This window comes from Pelophylax lessonae (assembly GCF_965119305.1).
Source record: "Pelophylax lessonae genome assembly, chromosome: 2".
Taxonomy (NCBI): Eukaryota; Metazoa; Chordata; class Amphibia; order Anura; family Ranidae; genus Pelophylax; species Pelophylax lessonae.
In genome coordinates, this window is record NC_138769.1 from 726,821,044 (window position 1) to 726,829,447 (window position 8,404).

The window sequence follows — 8,404 nt, forward strand, 5'->3', positions numbered from 1 at the left end:
AGCCAGCACCGGGGCTAACACCTTGGTAAAGACTCTGAGAGCGGAGGCTAGATCAAAGAGTAATGCCACAAATTGATAGTGCTCCTCCGCCACCGCGAAACGGAGATACCACTGGTGACCCTCATAAATAGGGATGTGCAGATACAGATATGTGTCCTTTAAATCGATGGAGGCCAGAAAGTCTCCTTGTTGCAAAGACGCCACCACCCACCGAATGTATTCCATCCGAAACTTCTGCACCCACACAAAGCGGTTTAGAAATTTTAGGTCCAGAATTGGACGCACCTTGCCCTCCTTCCTGGGCACCGTGAACAGGTTTGAATAAAAACCACAAAACCTGTCCCGCTGGGGAAGCGGGACAATAACGCCCTGTGCAAGGAGATCCTGCACTGCCTTCCTGAGATCGACCAAATGATCCGGAGACAGACGGAGATTTGATGGAAAGAACCTGTCTGCTGGGCGAGACCACAATTTCATCTTGTACCCCGTATGAATCAATTTGTGAACCCATTTGTCTTGAATCAGACGTCCAGGGTTCCCGAAAGCAACACAGACGTCCCCCCACCCCTGAACCAGGTGAGGGCATCCCTTCATGCAGAGGAGGTCCTACTTCTGAAACTAGGCAGCAAGAAACTGATCTATGAGCACAGTGTGTCAGGGGTTATGTGCATAGGCAGCCCCTATAGGCGTGCCAAGTGAAAGCTTTCACTGCCTAGTCTACTCCTGTAGAGGGCGCATAACCCATTGGTGAAGAAACATTGAAGAGCTGCATCTGTCAGAGGACACAAGAGAAAGTTGTTTTGTGTTTTTTTTTCTATTTTAGTCAACAATGCAGAAATAGAATTTTTATTACTGCACAGTTCTTTTCTCGAGATTCATTGAAGGAAACTGCCTGCTACCAATGGGGTTTTTGTCTTTGTACAGCTGGCTACGAGTGGATGAGCTCAGGTTCAGTCTGATGCTGGAAGTCAGCTGTCAGTGGCGGACCAATGAGCTGCGGGAGAGAGACCCCCCCACCACACAGCTGCAAATAAACAAAGGGGCTGGGATGTTTGGGACACCATTGACTGAACCTGGAGCGAAGTCCAATCTAATCATTACTTGCTATCCAGTCTCACTTGTGGAGATTTTGTTAACCGAGTGGAGCTGTAGTCACCTTCAGTCTTTATTTTTTTGCACTGAGCATTCTCCTCCAGCAGATGGCACAATAAGCAATTGGTTTTCTTTATCTATGCGTGGAGAAATCCCCCCCAAAAATCTTGAGAAGACTCCAAACTCTATTCAAGAGTGTAATAAAAGATTTTGTCTGGAGTTGGGCTTCTGCCGTGGATTGTTACTAGTTTACATTCATAAAATGTAAAATATTGTTTGTTGTTTAAGGCAGGATGTGTTGGATGTGCACTGGTCCAAATCATTTGGTAGAGGGGGGATTATGGTGTGGGGTTGTTTTTCAGGAGTTGGGCTTGGCCCCTTAGTTCCAGTGAAGGGAACACTTAAGGAGTTAGCATACCAAGACATTTTGGACAGTTTCATGTTCACAACAGTTTGGGGATGGCCCCCTTCTGTTCCAACATGACTGCGCACCAGTGCACAAAGAAAGGTCCATAAAGACATTGATGAGCAAGTTTGGGATGGAGGAATTGTCCTGACCTCAACCCAATAGAACACCCTTGGGATGAATTAAGAGCAGACTGTGAGACAGGCTTTCTCATCCATATCAGTGGCTGACCTCACAAATGCGCTTCTGGAAGAATGATCAGACGTTCCCATAGACACACTCCTAAACCTTGTGGACAGCCTTCCCAGAAGAGTTGAAATTTCCAGTTAGACCGTTATCACAGGCAGCTGATCACCCGCTTTTTAAGAAAAGTTTAGCATCTCTCTTCCCTGCAAGGATGATACCGGTGCCAGGCCAGAGACCCAGGAGAGGACAATCGGGCTGATAAGTGTCTTTGCTCCAAAAAACAATAAGGTGTAGCCACCCTTCTCCTGCGCTTGGTATCCAGGCCCCTTGACCACACACTTCACGGGACTGACAACTGGCTTCTCAGATGGCTAGGGTCTTGCTGCCCTTACGGACTGGGGTAGTCCACCGATACTAAAGGCAAAAAAGAACAAAAAAGGGCGCACCGACCTAGCGCATTATCCTCAATAAAAGGCTTTATTTAAATAATATAAAAAAGGGCTACTCACAGACGTAGATAAAAGGTAAAGCATATCAAGCTGGATTGCTCAAAAGTCCGTGTTTAGTCCATATAAACGTCCATGATGAGATGACTGACGCGTTTCGAGGACCAGCCTCTTCCTCAGAGTCACTGTGTCATGATTTTATCTACGTCTGTGAGTAGCCATTTTTTATGTTATTTAAATAAAGCCTTTTATTGAGGATAATGCGCTAGGTCGGTGCGCCCTTTTTTGCCTTTGATAAGTGTCTTTGTCCTGGTAGAATGGTGCAGGGGAGGGGAGGCTCTCCCCTGTGATGTGAAGGGGGCCGCAGCATAATGGGGTGCTGTGTAGTGAAGGGAGCCACAGCATATTGAGGCGATGTGATGTGAAGGGGGGCCACAGCGTTATTAGGCGCTGTGAAGGGGGCCACAGCGTTATTAGGCGCTGTGATGTGAAGGGGGCCACAGCACTATGAGGCACTGTGATGTGAAGGGGGCCGCAGTGTAATGGGGCGTTGTGATGTGAAGGGGACCGCAGCGTAATGGGGCGTTGTGATGTGAAGGGGACCGCAGCGTAATGGGGCGTTGTGATGTGAAGGGGACCGCAGCGTAATGGGGCGTTGTGATGTGAAGGGGGCCGCAGCGTAATGGGGCGTTGTGATGTGAAGGGGGCCGCAGTGTAATGGGGCATTGTGATGTGAAGGGAGCCACAGCATATTGAGGCGATGTGATGTGAAGGGGGCCACAGCGTTATTAGGCGCTGTGATGTGAAGGGGGCCACAGCACTATGAGGCACTGTGATGTGAAGGGGGCTGCAGTGTAATGGGGCGTTGTGATGTGAAGGGGGCCGCAGTGTAATGGGGCGTTGTGATGTGAAGGGGTCCCGCAGTGTAATGGGGCGTTGTGATGTGAAGGGGGCCGCAACGTAATGGGGCGTTGTGATGTGAAGGGGGCCGCAGCGTAATGGGGCGTTGTGATGTGAAGGGGGCCGCAGCGTAATGGGGCGTTGTGATGTGAAGGGGACCGCAGCGTAATGGGGCGCTGTGATGTGAAGGGGGCCGCAGCGTAATGGGGCGTTGTGATGTGAAGGGGACCGCAGCGTAATGGGGCGCTGTGATGTGAAGGGGGCCGCAGCGTAATGGGGCATTGTGATGTGAAGGGGACTGCAGCGTAATGGAGCGCTGTGATGTGAAGGGGACTGCAGCGTAATGGAGCGCTGTGATGTGAAGGGGGCCGCTGTGTAATGGGGGGCCGTGAGGCACTGTGATGTGAAGGGGCACCACCAAGTATTCATTTACTGAGCAGATACAACAGAAGACTTCCAATGATACGGCACCTGTGAGCATTCAGCATATGAGAAACTTCAGCTACAGTAATAAAGCAAATGCACAATCATTAAACCTAACTAAAGGCGGGTTTATTTGTGTGCAATTTCAGCAGAATTTGAAAACCTCACGAAAAAAAAAAAAAAATGAATTACAAAACATGAGAAAATAAAAAACATGAAGAAGAACTTAATGTTCAGTCCCCACCTCGGCCTCTCCTTAGTGTTCCAACGTTGGGGTAAGGTATATATAGGATCTTCTATAACACTTCCATTGCGCAGGTCTATGGCTGACGCTCTGCAGAAATACTGATCTGTACAGTATACATTCAAAGAGTTTGTTTACCACTAAACATAAAATACGAGCTCACGTCACACATACAGGACCGGACATGCTGAATGGATCTGTTCGACTCTGAAGATGGAGCACTGCTATATGCATTCACATTAATGCTCTCACCTCAAAATTTAACAAAGGGATAGGAGAAGCTTTATATGACCGAATGTATATGGACACCCCTCCATATTACGGAGTTCAGGTCTCTCCGGTGAAGGGTACTGCTAAGCATACAAGTCATTGTAGACGACAATGGTGCTCCTCCATCTGGATACCATCCTTGCAGTAACAGTTTGGGGAAGATACTTTTTCTGTCCCAGCATGACTGCGCCCCCATGTACAAAGCCAGCTCAATAAATACATAGTGGGGTTGATTTACCAAACCTGGAGAGTGCAAAATCTGGTGCAGCTCTGCATAGAAACCAATGAGCTTCCGGTTTCTTTTTTTTGTCAAAATTTAGGCCGGGTTCACACTGCCGCAACTTTCACAGGATATGAATGCTTTAACAGAAGTCAATGCACGTCCTATTGAAGACGCAGCAAACGTAGTGCAGGAACCTTTTTCTAAGTCGGAGCGACTTGAGCCACACCGATTAAAAATGTTCCATCGCCCTTCATGAGGAGCAACTTGTCATGCAACTTTGAACTCTCATGTGACATGACAAGTCGCAGCACTGTGAACCATGGCTCAAATTGAACAAGCTGAAGTCAGAAGCGGATTGCCTACCATGCGGAGCTGCACCAGATTTTGCACTCTCTAGTTTTAGTAAATCAACCCCTATGTGACCAGTTTGGTGGTGGAGGAACTGAGTGTCCTGCACAGCCCTGACCCCAACCCTACTGATCACCTTTGGGATGAATAGGAATGGCATGCGCATGGGAGTCAGTCATTCCAGCACAGTCACAGAGTCCCAGGAATGCTTGCTGAGCCACACATGCTCAGCTCAATGTACATTCAATAGAAAACTGCGGGAGATCAGCCTGCTGTTAGGTTTAGTTCTGCTTTAGAGGCAAGAAAACACAAACACTATTCTAGCGTCTAAAGAGAAGTAAACAAACTGGATGATTCTGGGCAATGGTCTACCAGCCTGCGAGGACCCCCCTATGTGTAACTATAGGTTATCGCAGATTTAAAGGTTTAGTGGTGTGAACAAAAATTTTTTAGCAAAAGGAAAGTACTACAGCAGACATGAGGTCCCCGCCGTCTCTGGAGGCCTAAGGCAAGAGCGACATGAGGTCCCGCCGTCTCTGAAGGCCTAAGGCAAGAGCGACATGAGGTCCCCGCCGTCTCTGGAGACCTAAGGCAAGAGCGACATGAGGTCCCGCCGTCTCTGGAGGCCTAAGGCAAGAGCGACATGAGGTCCCCGCCGTCTCTGGAGGCCTAAGGCAAGAGGGACATGAGGTCCCGCCGTCTCTGGAGGCCTAAGGCAAGAGGGACATGAGGTCCCGCCGTCTCTGGAGACCTAAGGCAAGAGCGACATGAGGTCCCCGCCGTCTCTGGAGGCCTAAGGCAAGAGGGACATGAGGTCCCACCCTCTCTGGACACCTAAGGCAAGAGCGACATGAGGTCCCCGCCGTCTCTAGACACCTAAGGCAAGAGGGACATGAGGTCCTCGCCGTCTCTGGACACCTAAGGCAAGAGGGACATGAGGTTCTCGCCATCTCTGGAGACCTAAGGCAAGAGGGACATGAGGTCCTCGCCGTTTCTGGAGCCCCAAGGCAAGAGGGACATGAGGTCCCACCCTCTCTGGAGCCCTAAGGCAAGAGCGACATGAGGTCCTCGCCGTCTCTGGAGACCTAAGGCAAGAGCGACATGAGGTCCTCGCCGTCTCTGGAGACCTAAGGCAAGAGGGACATGAGGTCCCACCCTCTCTGGAGCCCTAAGGCAAGAGCGACATGAGGTCCTCGCCGTCTCTGGAGCCCCAAGGCAAGAACGACATGAGGTCCTCGCCGTCTCTGGAGACCTAAGGCAAGAGGGACATGAGGTCCCACCCTCTCTGGAGCCCTAAGGCAAGAGCGACATGAGGTCCTCGCCGTCTCTGGAGACCTAAGGCAAGAGGGACATGAGGTCCCACCCTCTCTGGAGCCCTAAGGCAAGAGCGACATGAGGTCCTCGCCGTCTCTGGAGCCCCAAGGCAAGAACGACATGAGGTCCTCGCCGTCTCTGGAGACCTAAGGCAAGAGGGACATGAGGTCCCACCCTCTCTGGAGCCCTAAGGCAAGAGCGACATGAGGTCCTCGCCGTCTCTGGAGACCTAAGGCAAGAGGGACATGAGGTCCCACCCTCTCTGGAGCCCTAAGGCAAGAGCGACATGAGGTCCTCGCCGTCTCTGGAGCCCCAAGGCAAGAACGACATGAGGTCCTCGCCGTCTCTGGAGCCCCAAGGCAAGAACGACATGAGGTCCTCGCCGTCTCTGGAGCCCCAAGGCAAGAACGACATGAGGTCCTCGCTGTCTCTGGAGACCTAAGGCAAGAACGACATGAGAAAAACTGTGCAGCTCTGACTAAAGAGGAATAAAGCCCTTGCTATAGGTGTAGGCCATTTATATACCTTCTGAAGCCTGGCTGGAGTACTCCCAGAACATTGCTAAATGAGGCCTAGTCATCACTGCTCACCTCCATCACAGGAGGAAGATTTTCCTCTGATTCATACCTCATCACATACTCTATTTCTGCCCGATGTAGTAGCTCTGAGCTCAGCATTTGTGAGCTCCCTCCTGCGAAGGAGGTGAGCAATAATGACTAGGCCTTACTTAACAACGTTCTGTGAGTATTCCGGTCAGACTTCATAAAGGTATGTAAATGGCCTACACCTATAGCAGGGGTCTTCAAACTACGGCCCTCCAGTTGTTCAGGAACTACAATTCCCATCATACCTAGTCGTGTCTGTGAATGGCAGAGTTTTACAATGCCACATGGGATGTGTAGTTCTGCAACAGCTGGAGGGCCGTAGTTTGAGAGCTGCACAGTTTGTTTTTATCTATAGATGCCCCTATCTGCAGAGAGGTGAACTATCCCTTTAAAGTGAAAGTAAACCCTTCTCATTTTCAGCCAAGGAAGCTGCCATCTTGGCCTCCGTTTAATCCACTGCCATGATACTGCCCATGTGATCAGTTATGACACCAGCCCTGGGATGGTTTAACACTTTGGTTGAGAGCACAACCAATGTGAGTGTTACATTCCTGGCACATACCGGAAACATTACTGTTTTTTTTGAAGCTGTTAAATGTATGGGTTTATATGTATGGGTTTACTTCTGCTTTAACTGCTCCATAGTTTTAGTGCTCCCTCCTTGGTTAAGCAGCAGCCTTCCTTTGGGCAGAGGACCACTCGTCATTCTGCCCATTTCCTGTCCTTTACACACCCCTAGGTAGAACCTCATCACACAGTTTGGGCTCACTGTACTCCAGGACTGAGGAGGTCCTCACACGATTACATGAAGGCCAATCAGTCCTGGAAGAATGCCCACCTCCTGCCACAGGAGAAGGAAACTGCAGCTATGTCACAGGACCAGCTCAAACACTGCAGGTGGGAAAAATAAAATGTGTATAGGCTTTTTTTTTTTTAATATAAAAACACCAGGGGTGGGTAGGAAATGCCTGGAGTTCCACCTTCAGCATTGGTTCACACTGGAATGCGGTGTGGGAAACCCACATTCCGTTCAAAAGGTGCCGTGTCTGCGTAACGTTAACAACATCCCAAAACTTTTGCACTATGCAATCTGGTTGCCATAGCAAACAACGTGTACACTTTTGCACTATGCAATCTGGTTGCCATAGCAAACAACTTGTACACTTTTGCACTATGCAATCTGGTTGCCATAGCAAACAACGTGTACACTTTTGCACTATGCGATCTGGTTGCCATAGCAAACAACGTGTACACTTTTGCACTATGCAATCTGGTTGCCATAGCAAACAACGTGTACACTTTTGCACTATGCAATCTGGTTGCCATAGCAAACAACGTGTACACTTTTGCACTATGCGATCTGGTTGCAGCGAGATTTTCAGGCTCGGCTCCCACTGATGCGCTGTGTTTTCTGCACCGCATAACGATCGCACTGTGTTCATGCGATCTGCTGCAGGTGTCAATTAAAAGTTAACAACACCCCAAAATGCAGCGTGTTTGCTAGAATCATGCCCATATTTATACCAATGTGATCCAATTTGTGTGGAAAAAAAAAAAAAAAAAAAAAGGCGCCTGCGCCTTTTTCGTGCGGGTGCAGTGCGATTTGAGCCATACCAAATGATGGGCTCAAATCAGACCGCACAGACATCGTATGTGATTTGCACAGGAATGCGGTGCAATTCTTTTGCAAATCACATACGATGTAACGCATTGTGAACCAGCCTCAAAGTAGTGCATACACAACTTTTGGTGCGAAGCAGCAGAGTACTTTCAAATGAATGGGCTAAAAAATGCACTCAAATCGCAAAGGAACACAAGCCTGTTCCTGGGAGATTTCTGCCACGAGCCAGCCCCGAGAGCACCCCCCCCCCATTTTGACACACAGAAACACTGCATAGTAATGTGAAGCCCTTCCTTAATGAGATGGGAACAAGACACATAAGAGAG